The sequence below is a fragment of the Pongo abelii genome, chromosome 15 (genome assembly GCF_028885655.2).
Source record: "Pongo abelii isolate AG06213 chromosome 15, NHGRI_mPonAbe1-v2.0_pri, whole genome shotgun sequence".
Lineage (NCBI taxonomy): Eukaryota > Metazoa > Chordata > Mammalia > Primates > Hominidae > Pongo > Pongo abelii.
In genome coordinates, this window is record NC_072000.2 from 40746632 (window position 1) to 40762254 (window position 15623).

A 15623-nucleotide genomic window follows, 5' to 3' on the forward strand; every position below is an offset into this window, starting at 1 on the left:
CCAAAACACAGAAAAAGGATCAAATAAAAAATTCTGAACTGAATGCCCCTATTTTAACCAAATTTGCCAGCTTCCAGAAAAACCAGTGTGCTCTCAGAAAGTAGTTAGTCAAATTTGGCTGGGCATGGTGGCTCATACCTGTAATCGCAGCACTTTGGGAGGCTGATGCAGGCAGATCACTTGAGGTCAGGAGTTCAAGACCAGCCTGGCTAACACGGTGAAATCCTGTCTCTACTAAAAATACAAAATAAGCCAGGCATGGTGGCAGGCACCTGTAATCCCAGCTACTCGGGAGGCTGAGGCAGGAGAATTGCTTGACCCAGGAGGCAGAGGTTGCAGTGACCTGAGATCATGCCACTGCACTCCAGCCTAGGCAACAGAGTGAGACTGTGTCTCAAAAAAAAAAAATTAATCAAAGTCAAACCATACTGTTTAATAATAAATATCATATCAATCCCAACAATACTTATGACTACTGGATAACAAAAACTGAAAGCTCTTCTAGGTAAAACAGAATATCCCATTAGCTTGGAATGCATGTTTAAGGTGCTACAGGAAATATTATACTGCAAGTAATAAATATTTTATCGCACCTCCACTGACAGTAACAAGAAAAGGAATAGGCAGAGAAACGATTTGCATAACTCTTCCTCCAGCAAAGGATAAGAGACTTAGAGGGATTACACTAAATTACGCACAGATGAGGTTTCTGATGCCTGGCTTCCAAATTGGGCCTGATCTCTTAACCTATTGAGGAATTCTAAATATCACAGGAGCGTCTATCAGGGGTTTAAGCAATATTCCAAAGCATGGTCTGGTTTTGGTTTCAGAATAAATATAGTCACCATGGGACAACTACCATGCTTTGAGCTTTGTATAAATGTTACTTCATTTAACTCTTTCAATAAGCAAGTATAATTTTTCTATATTTTGAAAATGAAGAAATTAAGGATCATAGAAATTAAGCAACTTGCCTAACATTCCAGAGCTCACAGCAGGCTGAGCGGGTATTCAAATTCTTCCAAGATCCATGTTCTTTCCACTACATTCTTCTTTTTCTGCCACTTCAAATCTCAAACCTTCTTTCCTTGCTGTCTAGACAACCAACCAGGATATTCATACTAATCTGACTACCCAAAAGTCCCAAGCCTCAACTGTGCTTCAATTATCATGGCACACAGCAGGCAGACAACATCCACTCACTTCTACCTGCTTCTCAGGATGAGCTTGGTACTGAATCATGTCACCCATTCAGTCATAAAGCACTTTCCAAGCACTTGCTGTTTGCCAGAATTTTCTCAAGATACTTGTTACCCACTTATATCCTTTACAAGGCAAATCGGAAGTGATCCTAACCCAAATCTGTATAGAGTACATCCAGAGAGAAGGACCATTTCTGTGCTTCCCACGGCTCATGGACCACTCTCACTGCAGTCAGGGGAGGCCATCACATAAGATAACAGATAAATGCCATATGACAAACTTCTGTCCTCTTCAGAAATGGACATCAATGGGAGTTCTGAAATGGTTTAATTCTGCTACCAAATCAGAACACTAACATATAATTTACTTTACTAGAAATGGATGTAAAAATAATTAACCTCATAAAAGGTATTAGTGCCCTTATAACGGGGGCTCAAGGGAGTTTGTTCACTCCTTCCATGTGAGGAAGCAGCAAGAAGGTACCATCCATGAGGTGGAGAGCTAGCTCTCATCAGACATAGAATCTGCTGGCACCTTGATCTCGGCCTTTTCAGCCTCTAGAATTGAGCAAGAAATATTTGTGGCTTATAAATTATCTGGTCTAAGGTATTTTGTCATAGCAGCATGAACCAACTAAGATAGGGAAATAAAACTAAGACAAAGGTTTAAAGTAATGAGTAACTTATCAAAAATATACATTGTTTTTATCAAAGCCATTCCTTTGGCATTATTTTCTAATCAACATAATATGAAAATAGCTATATATTTATATTACTATGGCCCATAGCACAAACTTAACAGCATATACCATAATACTGTGATAAGGGCTTTACATGCAATATATCATTGAATGTACACACAAAACAAATTAGGAAAGTATTTTTGGTCCTCTTTTTACAGATAATGAAACTAAGGCTTAGAGAAATTAATTATCTTGCTCAAGATCACACAGGTAGGAGGTGGCCCAGCCCAAGGTTTATCCTAAGCGAAGCTAACAAGAGCTGTGTTCTTAACCATCAGTTTTCCACTTACTCCTAATGTTCTAGTAAATCCAAGAAGGGAACAGCCCACCCATCTCATTTATCTGTGATCTCTTGCATAGCCTCTGAAATACAGCAGATCTATATTTGTTCAATGTATATTTATTCTCAATATATATATTCATGGACAACAGTCAGCCTCAGTCAGGTAACTATTATGATCCATAAGCATTTCCAGAGGTGCTGATTCAACTTATTTTTCTTTATGTTCTTATCATCACTGGCACACCTACATTTTTAAACATTTGGTCTAGATCATAATATTAGAATTCCAGATAGAAGTCAGAGCTGAAATGAATGAACAGCAGAGGTAGACCTTAGTCCTCCAATATAAACAAGTGCTTTTATCTGAGTGTCAAGGCAGATAAGTAACAATGCCAATGATACTGATGCTGGACAAATAATGAAATGTGAAGTCAAACTCTGAAGCATAAGAAAGTGTTAGACTTGAAATCACTGATACACCAAATAAAACAGATAATAAACAGTGTTCTGGACATCCAATCAGCAATAACTTTAGTCAGAGAAGTCCTGACTAAGGAGCTGCAGGCCAAAAGGGCTAAGAAAATGTGGTGTCTAATCCTGAATACAAAACAGAAGCCTAAGGTATCCCAGGGGGATGGAGGTGTGGGCCTTTTTTCCCAGGGCCAAATCACCACAAAGGAAATTGTGGGAGATATGCCTTTCTACATATTTCCCATCTTAGAATATGCTTTTTAATTTTATTTTTAATTTTAAGAAGAAAAGAGGGTCAGTGTGGGGATAAATCAAGGCTATCCATTCCAAAAGGTGAAAGCAGATATCCTGAGTTAGTAGTATTAAAATGAAGAAACCAAGTTATCTCAACTGTAATGGAGATCACTTATCATAAAGAAAGACATAAAGGTCTACTAGCAGAATAGAATAGAATTAGTAGAATTCTGGTAGTAGAACTCAGAAAATGGTAGATTAGTTTGGAGTCTGTCATTTCATCATATAACCAAAATGCTTCCAAGATGAGGTAAGCTTGCTAATGCCATTTTTTTCATGTACATGCCAATAATGCTACATATTGTTTACTGCTGCGGGAAGTCAGGGACCCCGAACAGAGGGACCGGCTGGAGCCATGGCAGAGGAACATGAATTGTGAAGATTTCATGGACATTTAAAAGTTCCCAAATAATACTTTTATAATTTCCTATGCCTGTCTTTACTTTAATCTCTTAATCCTGTTATCTTAGTAAGCTGAGGATGTATGTCACCTCAGGACCACTGTGATAATTGTGTTAACTGTACAAATTGATTGTAAAACATGTGTGTTTGAACAATATGAAATCAGTGCACCTTGAAAAAGAACAGAATAACAGCAATTTTTAGGAAACAAGGGAAGACAACCATAAGGTCTGACTGCCTGTGGGGTCGGGCAAAAAGAGCCATATTTTCCTTCTTGCAGAAAGCCTATAAACAGAAGTGCAAGTAGGAGAGATATCGCTAAATTATTTTCCTAGCAAGTAATATTATTATTAATACCCTGGGAAAGGAATGCATTCCTGGGGGGAGGTCTATAAACGGCTGCTCTGGGAGTGTCTGTCTTATGTGGTTGAGATAAGGACTGAGATATACACCCTGGTCTCCTGCAGTACCCTCAGGCTTACTAGGGTGGGGAAAAACTCTGCCCTGGTAAATTTAAGGTCAGACCAGTTCTCTGCTCTCAAACCCTGTTTTCTGTTGTTTAAGATATTTATCAAGACAATACAAGCACTGCTGTATCAGTAGTTCTGCTTTTGCCTTTTGTCCTTTTCCCTCAGAAGCATGTGATCTTTGTTAGAGCCTTATTAGTAGTTCTGCTTTTTGCCCTTTGAAGCATGTGATCTTTGTACCTACTCCCTGTTCTTACACTCCCTCCCCTTTTGAAACCCTTAATAAAAACTTGCTGGTCTGAGACTCAGGCAGGCATCACAGTCCTACCGATGCGTGATATCACCCCTGGCAGCCCAGCTGTACAATTCCTCTTCGTAATCTTTCTCTTTATTTCTCAGCCAGCCAACACTTATGGAAAATAGAAAGAACCTACGTTGAAATATTGGGGGCAGGTTCCCCTGATAGTTTACAAACAAACAAATAATTAACTCACTATTGTGACAGTGTCACTCAATGGTATTGGCACAGTCATTAGTAATTTCAGGTATAGATATTCAAAATTCAAAGTACACCAAAATGTAGACAATGTTCTAAGAAATTATTCCAAAAAATGTTCTTGGAATAAAAAGAGAATGTTCTTTTTTAAAAAAATTAATTATTACTTTTTTTTTTTTATAGGCAGGATCTTTATCTGTGATCTCTTGCATAGCCTCTGAAATACAGCAGTGGGTGAAATACAGTCACCCAAAATAGAGCACAGTGGCATGATCATGGCTCACTGCAGCCTCAACTTCCTGGGCTCAAGCAATCCTCCCACCTCATTCTCCGGAGTAGCTAGGACTACAGGTATGGGGCATTACACCTGACTAATTTTTTTTTTTTTTTTTTTTGGAAATGGGATCTCAATAAGTTGCCCACACTGGTCTCAAACTCCTGGAGTCAAGCGGTCCACCCTCCTCTCCCTCCCAAAGTGCTGGGATTACAGATGTAAGCTACCATATCTGGCCAAAAAGTATCTTCTTAGCTAAGTGGCTTTTCACATTTCCTATTTTTAAAAAGCATTATCAGGATGAATATTCATATTTTATTTACCAGGTATATACAATGTCTACTAAGTGTTAGGCACTGTTCCAAGCATTTTACTCATTCGATCCATATCATAGCCCTATAATGTAAATATTGTTATTGTTATCATCCCCATTTCACTGAAAAAGAAACTGAAGCACAGAGGTAAACTGTAAGCCCAAGAGCTCACAGCTAACAAATAAAGGCTCCAAGATTCAAGCCCAGCCATTCCCACTCCTATACCTATTACATGTATTTGTATATACTTGGCAAGAGTACAGGGGAAGTCTGAGAAGCACAGAGAAGTGGAAGCATGTGAAAATCAGTTGTGGGTCCTAGTAAAAATGACAATAGGCCTCAGTTTCCTTGAGACAGTTCCAGTTTATGCCTGTTGTCCCAGTGGAATCATCAATAGTATCCACTGTCATTCTCAATAGTGTCCAAGCTTGGACAATACATTGTATAGTCAACCTGTTCAAAGTGCCCTATTCTACTACCATGGGCAAGGCTCTTAAGCCTTGTTGTCCATAATTCCCCCACCTGTGAAATAGAAATGCTAATGTTTGTTCTCTTTTTGCCTCCCAAGATGATATTATTGTGGCATTATGTAGAAAAATGTAAATGTACGGTGCAGTATTTTCAAGCGTTATATATGTCAGATAGCTGTAAAGGGAACTTCTACAACTTCTAAGCTGCCATCATGTGTAGCGCACAAAGGTACGTGCTTTACATTTGCTAATGAATTCATTGCCCATGAGTACACAATGCCTTTTTTATTCTTACAAAAAAACATTTATGATAGAAACCTAGGATAGAGTACAAACAAATCATTAAGTCACTATTAACCATTATTACTGAACCAGAAACTATTACAAGAAACTTGAAAAGGAAGCTTTGCTAATTTCATTATATAACATCCACTTTACGGTTGACTCATTATTTCCACTTAAGCAAGAAAAATGAACAGAATGAAAAGAATACACTGTTTTGTTATTTAAAATACAGTTTAAAAGGCTAGTACTGATAAGTAATTCATCAGATAGAAAAGCTATAGCTTCACTTTACAAAGGAAAAAGTACATTGAGACCTTGCTGCTACAGTAATGAGTTGAAATTCAGGAAAATCACCTACATATTGGGAATTAAAAGATGTGAGTTTTGTTAGGGGGTGTGTGTGTGTGTGTGTATGTGTGTGTTGTATGCCTCAATCCCTTTGTGTTTTGGCTTTTCAGTCTGGAAATTCACAAAAATAGGACAAGTCATAATATCTAAAATGGATAAATATATTATATTCTTTTTATCTTTTTGTATCTTTCCTCAGTTTTCAATTTTCTGTTCCCCGATTTCCATCCACCTACTCCCCACGTTCTAATAGCTGAAATATTGCAGTTCCATTACAACCTGTTACTTTCCTACTCCTCTTTAATTTATCAGCTCACTAAGTGTACTCATCTCTTTATTGAAAATAAGGCAAGAAAACTAAATATATTTGTTGTGTTTATTTTTTCTTTTTTTTGCCTATATTCATCATTTCTTCTTTTTTTTTTATTATTATTATTATTATTATTATACTTTAGGTTTTATGGTACATGTGCGCAATGTGCAGGTAAGTTACATATGTATACATGTGCCATGCTACTGCGCTGCACCCACCAACTCGTCATCTAGCATTAGGTATATCTCTCAATGCTATCCCTCCCCCCCTCCCCCCACCCCACAACAGTCCCCGAAGTGTGATGTTCCCCTTCCTGTGTCCATGTGTTCTCATTGTTCAATTCCCACCTATGAGTGAGAATATGTGGTGTTTGGTTTTTTGTTCTTGCGATAGTTTACTGAGAATGATGATTTCCAATTTCATCCATGTCCCTACAAAGGACATGAACTCATCATTTTGTATGGCTGCATAGTATTCCATGGTGTATATGTGCCACATTTTCTTAATCCAGTCTATCATTGTTGGACATTTGGGTTGGTTCCAAGTCTTTGCTATTGTGAATAATGCCGCAATAAACATACGTGTGCATGTGTCTTTATAGCAGCATGATTTATAGTCCTTTGGGTATATACCCAGTAATGGGATGGCTGGGTCGAATGGAATTTCTAGTTCTAGATCCCTGAGGAATCGCCACACTGACTTCCACAAGGGTTGAACTAGTTTACAATCCCACCAACAGTGTAAAAGTGTTCCTATTTCTCCACATCTTCTCCAGCACCTGTTGTTTCCTGACTTTTTAATGATTGCCATTCTAACTGGTGTGAGATGGTATCTCATTGTGGTTTTGATTTGCATTTCTCTGATGGCCAGTGATGGTGAGCACTTTTTCATGTGTTTTTTGGCTGCATAAATGTCCTCTTTTGAGAAGTGTCTGTTCATGTCCTTCGCCCACTTTTTGATGGGGTTGTTTGTTTTTTTCTTGTAAATTTGTTGGAGTTCATTGTAGATTCTGGATATTAGCCCTTTGTCAGATGAGTAGGTTGCGAAAATTTTCTCCCATTTTGTAGGTTGCCTGTTCACTCTGATGGTAGTTTCTTTTGCTGTGCAGAAGCTCTTGAGTTTAATTAGATCCCATTTGACAATTTTGGCTTTTGTTGCCATTGCTTTTGGTGTTTTAGACATGAAGTCCTTGCCCATGCCTATGTCCTGAATGGTAATGCCTAGGTTTTCTTCTAGGGTTTTTATGGTTTCAGGTCTAACATTTAAGTCTTTAATCCATCTTGAATTGATTTTTGTATAAGGTGTAAGGAAGGGATCCAGTTTCAGCTTTCTACATATGGCTAGCCAGTTTTCCCAGCACCATTTATTAAATAGGGAATCCTTTCCCCATTTCTTGTTTTTGTCAGGTTTGTCAAAGATCAGATACTTGTAGATATGTGGCATTATTTCTGACGGCTCTGTTCTGTTCCATTGATCTATATCTCTGTTTTGGTACCAGTACCATGCTGTTTTGGTTACTGTAGCCTTGTAGTATAGTTTGAAGTCAGGTAGTGTGATGCCTCCAGCTTTGTTCTTTTGGCTTAGGATTGACTTGGCGATGCGGGCTCTTTTTTGGTTCCATATGAACTTTAAAGTAGTTTTTCCAATTCTGTGAAGAAAGTCATTGGTAGCTTGATGGGGATGGCATTGAATCTGTAAATTACCTTGGGAAGGATGGCCATTTTCATGATATTGATTCTTCCTACCCATGAGCATGGAATGTTCTTCCATTTGTTTGTATCCTCTTTTATTTCCTTGAGCAGTGGTTTGTAGTTCTCCTTGAAGAGGTCTTTCACATCCCTTGTAAGTTGGATTCCTAGGTATTTTATTCTCTTTGAAGCAATTGTGAATGGGAGTTCACTCATGATTTGGCTCTCTGTCTGTCTGTTATTGACGTATAAGAATGCTTGTGATTTTTGCACATTGATTTTGTATCCTGAGACTTTGCTGAAGTTGCTTATCAGCTTAAGGACATTTTGGGCTGAGACAATGGGGTTTTCTAGATATACTATCATGTCATCTGCAAACAGGGACAATTTGACTTCCTCTTTTCCTAATTGAATACCCTTGATTTCCTTCTCCTGCCTAATTGCCCTGGCCAGAACTTCCAACACTATGTTGAATAGAAGTGGTGAGAGAGGGCATCCCTGTCTTGTGCCAGTTTTCAAAGGGAATGCTTCCAGTTTTTGCCCATTCAGTATGATATTGGCTGTGGGTTTGTCATAAATAGCTCTTATTATTTTGAGATACGTCCCATCAATTCCTAATTTATTGAGAGTTTTTAGCATGAAGGGTTGTTGAATTTTGTCAAAGGCCTTTTCTGCATCTATTGAGATAATCATGTGGTTTTTGTCTTTGGTTCTGTTTATATGCTGGATTACATTTATTGATTTGCATATATTGAACCAGCCTTGCATCCCAGGGATGAAGCCCACTTGATCATGGTGGATAAGCTTTTTGATGTGCTGCTGGATTCTGTTTGCCAGTATTTTATTGAGGATTTTTGCATCAATGTTCATCAAGGATATTGGTCTAAAATTCTCTTTTTTTGTTGTGTCTCTGCCAGGCTTTGGTATCAGGATGATGCTGGCCTCATAAAATGAGTTAGGGAGGATTCCCTCTTTTTCTATTGATTGGAATAGTTTCAGAAGGAATGGTACCAGCTCATCCTTGTACCTCTGGTAGAATTCGGCTGTGAACCCGTCTGGTCCTGGACTTTTTTTGGTTGGTAAGCTATTGATTATTGCCACAATTTCAGCTCCTGTTATTGGTCTATTCAGAGATTCAACTTCTTCCTGGTTTAGTCTTGGGAGGGTGTATGTGTTGAGGAATTTATCCATTTCTTCTAGATTTTCTAGTTTATTTGCATAGAGGTGTTTGTAATATTCTCTGATGGTAGTTTGTATTTCTGTGGGATCGGTGGTGATATCCCCTTTATCATTTTTTATTGCATCTATTTGATTCTTCTCTCTTTTTTTCTTTATTAATCTTGCTAGCGGTCTATCAATTTTGTTGATCCTTTCAAAAAACCAGCTCCTGGATTCATTTATTTTTTGAAGGGTTTTTTGTGTCTCTATTTCCTTCAGTTCTGCTCTGATTTTAGTTATTTCTTGCCTTCTGCTAGCTTTTGAATGTGTTTGCTCTTGCTTTTCTAGTTCTTTTAATTGTGATGTTAGGGTGTCAATTTTGGATCTTTCCTGCTTTCTCTTGTGGGCATTTAGTGCTATAAATTTCCCTCTACACACTGCTTTGAATGTGTCCCAGAGATTCTGGTATGTTGTGTCTTGGTTCTCGTTGGTTTCAAAGAACATCTTTATTTCTGCCTTCATTTCGTTATGTACCCAGTAGTCATTCAGGAGCAGGTTGTTCAGTTTCCATGTAGTTGAGCGGTTTTGAGTGAGATTCTTAATCCTGAGTTCTAGCTTCATTGCACTGTGATCTGAGAGACAGTTTGTTATAATTTCTGTTCTTTTACATTTATTGAGGAGAGCTTTACTTCCAAGTATATGGTCAATTTTGGAATAGGTGTGGTGTGGTGCTGAAAAAAATGTATATTCTGTTGATTTGGGGTGGAGAGTTCTGTAGATGTCTATTAGGTCCGCTTGGTGCAGAGCTGAGTTCAATTCCTGGGTATCCTTGTTGACTTTCTGTCTCGTTGATCTGTCTAATGTTGACAGTGGGGTGTTAAAGTCTCCCATTATTAATGTGTGGGAGTCTAAGTCTCTTTGTAGGTCACTCAGGACTTGCTTTATGAATCTGGGTGCTCCTGTATTGGGTGCATATATATTTAGGATAGTTAGCTCTTCTTGTTGAATTAATCCCTTTACCATTATGTAATGGCCTTCTTTGTCTCTTTTGATCTTTGTTGGTTTAAAGTCTGTTTTATCAGAGACTAGGATTGCAACCCCTGCCTTTTTTTGTTTTCCATTTGCTTGGTAGATCTTCCTCCATCCTTTTATTTTGAGCCTATGTGTGTCTCTGCACGTGAGATGGGTTTCCTGAATACAGCACACTGATGGGTCTTGAGTCTTTATCCAATTTGCCAGTCTGTGTCTTTTAATTGGAGCATTTAGTCCATTTACATTTAAAGTTAATATTGTTATGTGTGAATTTGATCCTGTCATTATGATGTTAGCTGGATATTTTGCTCGTTAGTTGATGCAGTCTCTTCCTAGTCTCAATGGTCTTTACATTTCGGTATGATTTTGCAGTGGCTGGTACCGGTTGTGCCTTTCCATGTTTAGCGCTTCCTTCAGGAGCTCTTTCAGGGCAGGCCTGGTGGTGACAAAATCTCTCAGCATTTGCTTGTCTGTAAAGTATTTTATTTCTCCTTCACTTATGAAGCTTAGTTTGGCAGGATATGAAATTCTGGGTTGAAAATTCTTTTCTTTAAGAATGTTGAATATTGGCCCCCACTGTCTTCTGGCTTGTAGGGTTTCTGCCAAGAGATCCGCTGTTAGTCTGATGGGCTTCCCTTTGATGGTAACCCGACCTTTCTCTCTGGCTGCCCTTAACATTTTTTCCTTCATTTCAACTTTGGTGAATCTGACAATTATGTGTCTTGGAGTTGCTCTTCTCGAGGAGTATCTTTGTGGCGTTCTCTGTATTTCCTGAATCTGAATGTTGGCCTGCCTTGCTAGATTGGGGAAGTTCTCCTGGATAACATCCTGCAGAGTGTTTTCCAACTTGTTTCCGTTCTCCCCGTCACTTTCAGGTACACCAATCAGACGTAGATTTGGTCTTTTCACATAGTCCCACATTTCTTGGAGGCTTTGCTCGTTTCTTTTTATTCTTTTTTCTCTAAACTTCCCTTCTCGCTTCATTTCATTCATTTCATCTTCCAGGGCTGATACCCTTTCTTCCATTTGATCGCATCGGCTCCTGAGGCTTCTGCATTCTTCACGTAGTTCTCGAGCCTTGGTTTTCAGCTCCATCAGCTCCTTTAAGCACTTCTCTGTATTGGTTATTCTAGTTATACATTCTTCTAAATTTTTTTCAAAGTTTTCAACTTCTTTGCCTTTGGTTTGAATATCCTCCCGTAGCTCGGAGTAATTTGATCATCTGAAGCCTTCTTCTCTCAGCTCGTCAAAGTCATTCTCCGTCCAGCTTTGTTCCGTTGCTGGTGAGGAACTGCGTTCCTTTGGAGGAGGAGAGGTACTCTGGTTTTTAGAGTTTCCAGTTTTTCTGCTCTGTTTTTTCCCCATCTTTGTGGTTTTATCTACTTTTGGTCTTTGATGATGGTGATGTACAGATGGGTTTTTGGTGTGGATGTCCTTTCTGTTAGTTTTCCTTCTAACAGACAGGACCCTCAGCTGCAGGTCTGTTGGAGTACCTGGCCGGCCGTGTGAGGTGTCAGTCTGCCCCTGCTGGGGGGTGCCTCCCAGTTAGGCTGCTCGGGGGTCAGGGGTCAGGGACCCACTTGAGGAGGCAGTCAGCCCGTTCTCAGATCTCCAGCTGCGTGCTGGGAGAACCACTGCTCTCCTCAAAGCTGTCAGACAGGGACATTTAAGTCTGCAGAGGTTACTGCTGTCTTTTTGTTTGTCTGTGCCCTGCCCCCAGAGGTGGAGCCTACAGAGGCAGGCAGGCCTCCTTGAGCTGTGGTGGGCTCCACCCAGTTCAAGCTTCCAGGCTGCTTTGTTTACCTAAGCGAGCCTGGGCAATGGCGGGCGCCCCTCCCCCAGCCTCGCTGCCGACTTGCTGTTTGACCTCAGACTGCTGTGCTAGCAATCAGCGAGACTCCGTGGGCGTAGGACCCTCTGAGCCAGGTGCGGGCTATACTCTCCTGGGGCACCGTTTCCTAAGCCCGTCGGAAAAGCACAGTATTCGGGTGGGAGTGGCCCGATTTTCCAGGTGCCGTCTGTCACCCCTGGAAAGGGAACTCCCTGACCCCTTGCGCTTCCCGAGTGAGGCAATGCCTCGCCCCTGCTTCGGCTGGCGCACGGTGCGCTCACCCACTGACCTGCGCCCACTGTCTGGCACTCCCTAGTGAGATGAACACGGTACCTCAGATGGAAATGCAGAAATCACCCGTCTTCTGCGTCGCTCGCGCTGGGAGCTGTAGACCGGAGCTGTTCCTATTCGGCCATCTTGGCTCCTCCCGTGTTTATTTTTTCTTTAAAATTTTGTCCTACTTTGCAACAGCAGAATTTTGTTACAGTTCTCTTAACTGTAAAGTCAGAAGTTTCAATTAGTTGATCCCCATGAAATGCACAGCTTTGTAGATCATGCAGCACTATATCATGTGAATGGAAGAGCTTAATAAATACTTCAGACTGAAACAAGGATGGAGATTACGATGGTGTGCGTGATTCTATCTTGCTTTGGAAAGTTGCGTGAAGGGATCATCATAACAACTAACCCTGCTTCATTTAAGCAATGAATCTCTGGACAAATAGAGAAAAAGAAAGAATCAAGGAAGGAAAGGAAAGGGAAGGAGGGAAGGAAAGGAAAGGAAAGAAAACCTTTTTGGTATATAAAAACATAAAAATGCCAGATTTGTAGCATTTACATAATTTCTTTTTTCAGTGAAATTTGTTTTGTTAGTCATGAGAATCTGAAATACAAAGCCAAGTTATATAAATACAAATTTGGCTTTCTAAAAAATCTTTTTTATCTTTACCTGTCACAGAGAGTGGTTGCGAAAGTATTAATGAATGATGTTGTGCAGTCAGGAGACCTATGTGCTAGCTTTAGCCCTACTTCTAATTAACTGCCCATGCACAATCTAGTCGCCTAATTTTTATAGGCCTGGACTTTGTCATGATTCCTAAGGCGTCTCAGAATAAGAAATAATGGAGAAGATTATATCTCTGGTCCTTTACAACTTTTTTTTTACATTGCAAAACTGCCATACATTGACCAATTCTCTTCTATAGATAACCTGAGGTCTTTATAAAGTAGGATTTAAAAAGGGGAAATATTTAATGAGTAATATTTTCCAGTTATGTTTCCCACAAAGATGAGAAAATTATTAACATGGCATGTCAAAACTAAATTGCAGCTTAAATGTACATAATGAATGTAAACTATTACAATATTATTAAAATAGTTTATGGTTACTCTTTATAACATCATAGTATTCCAAGAACCAGAGCTTCTGACTTTAAGTTGACCTGTGCTTTCCATAAAGAACAGTTTCATACTTGTGAAAAAAATGTATAATTGCTGTAAAACAATAGTTTGTGAACACTATTTCAGACTTTCTAATCATGCTCGAGGGAACACAAGAGCTCATTTCCTCTGAACTTCTACTACTTATGTTTTATGTTAAGAGGCTGCATTGGTTTGCAGAGGCATTAGTTAGCCAGAAAACTAGTCCCTTGAGCACTTGCTTCATTATTAAATGTAAAATAAGCCACTAAATAGCAGGATGAAGGCAACTTTCACATTTACCAAAATTACCTAATAGGCTTATGGAGAACAGGTGAGTATCATTCCATTCTAGAGTACTAAGTACATCCACTTGAAATATAGAAAACACAGCCTCTTCCAAGCATGAAGGAATCTTTGTATTCTTTGATTTCTCAGAAGCAAAAATTTAGCAAGTACAGACACAAGTTATAATAAAGATACAATGAAGGCACTGCCTGCTTGGATTGAAGAGCACAGGAGAGAGAGCAATGAGGTCATTTCTAACTCATTTCTCTCCAGGTCACCCAGTCCTTGCAGTAAGCTGGGGTCAACTCCACCTAGACAACCTCCCCAGCACTATAACTCAGTTACATAAGGGACCACCATATTGTGCTATTTTCAGTTAAATTCATGGCAATGAAACTCTTTCACTCCCAGACAACTGTTTATCAATGACTGATAACATAATATTCACAACAGAGGAATAGCCTGCTTGAACCAGCACTTATCTTACCTGTTACTTGGTTTTGAAGAGACTATAAACTATTGGAAGAACTTGTCTGGTTTCCTATTTTATGCCAAACCTTATTCTATCGTTCTAAAATAGAGGAGGAAAAAAGTACTCATTTTTTGAATAGCAACAAAAAAAAAATCACAGATATCATAATGCTATTGAGCAAGTTAATGCAAAATACAGTGGAATAATACCTAGCCCAGGAATGAGAAGACATGAATTCTGCTTTTGAAACCTTTGAAAAATTATGCCTTCTCTCAATGCCTCAATGTTTTCTCATAAAGTAAGAAAGGTTTCTAAATTAAAGGTTTGAAGGTTTCTAAACTTTTGTTAGAATGAGAATCCTTTTTTTAACCAAATTTACTAATGAATTCAACCTGTTAAACTGATAAAATGACACTGCTGTGGATAAAAAGGTGGCAAGAAATCCACACTGTCACCAACAACCTTCCTGTCTTGTCCCCTCACCCCCATCCAGACTGCAAACCACTAAGCTTTGACATCTCTAAGATCACTTCGGTGATTATGGACGGATAACAAGGAGAATAAATGAATCGGATGTTAGTTTTTAAATACTGATACTGAGCTGTCTGAGGCTCAGGAAAAGAGTTTAAGAGAAAAATAAAAGGGGAAGGAATTGATGGTCCTCTCTCAGTGGTTCTACATTCTGGCTACTGGGGCCTTGTTTTAGAGAATTCCTTTTATTTTATTATCATTCACTTCTGGTTTGAAAAGCCAAAGAGTCAAATAATAGAATGAATTAAAAAGAATACATTTATTGTAATAAATTTCATATTTCTCATCTATACCAGTTCACTCTCCTCTAAGGAGCACCAAAATATGCTTAAGGTAGCGATTGCTACTATATATTTACTCTTGTTCGTCATAATTCTATGTCAAACATCCCTTAGAGAAATAACTAATTATAATCTTATTCAAAGATGGAATCCAACCTAAAACAAAATTAAGTCTGTTATTATGAGGTAGTATGAGCCAATACCAAGTTGAATTTGTAGATAGCCTACTATTCAGAATTTATGAAAGACTTTTCTAATGGAAAACTAGTATAATCAATGAGCTGGAGTTTAAAACAAACTTGAGGACAAATCGTGAAATGGAAAAATTAACTGTTCATTCAATAAATTGTTTTGCACTAATAATGATTCTGGCAATACTGTAGGTACTAGAGGTATAGCTGTGAACAAAACAGACAAAGATCCTTGCTTTCATGAAGCTTATATTCTCATTTTCTTTTTATTTTATTCCCCCCCTCTCCTTCCTTCCTTTCTTCTTTCCTTCCTTCATTATTTTCTTTTCTATATTCACCTTATTTTAGAAAGGATTAAAGGTGATAGGGC

General features: G+C 38.9%; 1 protein-coding gene and 1 long non-coding RNA gene across 4 annotated transcripts in view; both read right to left on the reverse strand.

The window, feature by feature from the left end:
* SLC25A21 (solute carrier family 25 member 21) overlaps positions 1-15623 on the reverse strand; it is a 506267-nt gene that overhangs the window by 430343 nt on the left and 60301 nt on the right.
* Positions 1-15623, reverse strand: part of LOC129049752 (uncharacterized) — a 68343-nt gene that overhangs the window by 49164 nt on the left and 3556 nt on the right. For both annotated transcript variants that reach the window (XR_010136965.1, XR_010136966.1), the window contains exons 2-3: positions 14266-14349; positions 12405-12567 (exon numbers count right to left, since the gene is read on the reverse strand). This is a non-coding gene — a long non-coding RNA (uncharacterized LOC129049752). The remainder of the gene's footprint in view (positions 1-12404; positions 12568-14265; positions 14350-15623) is intronic.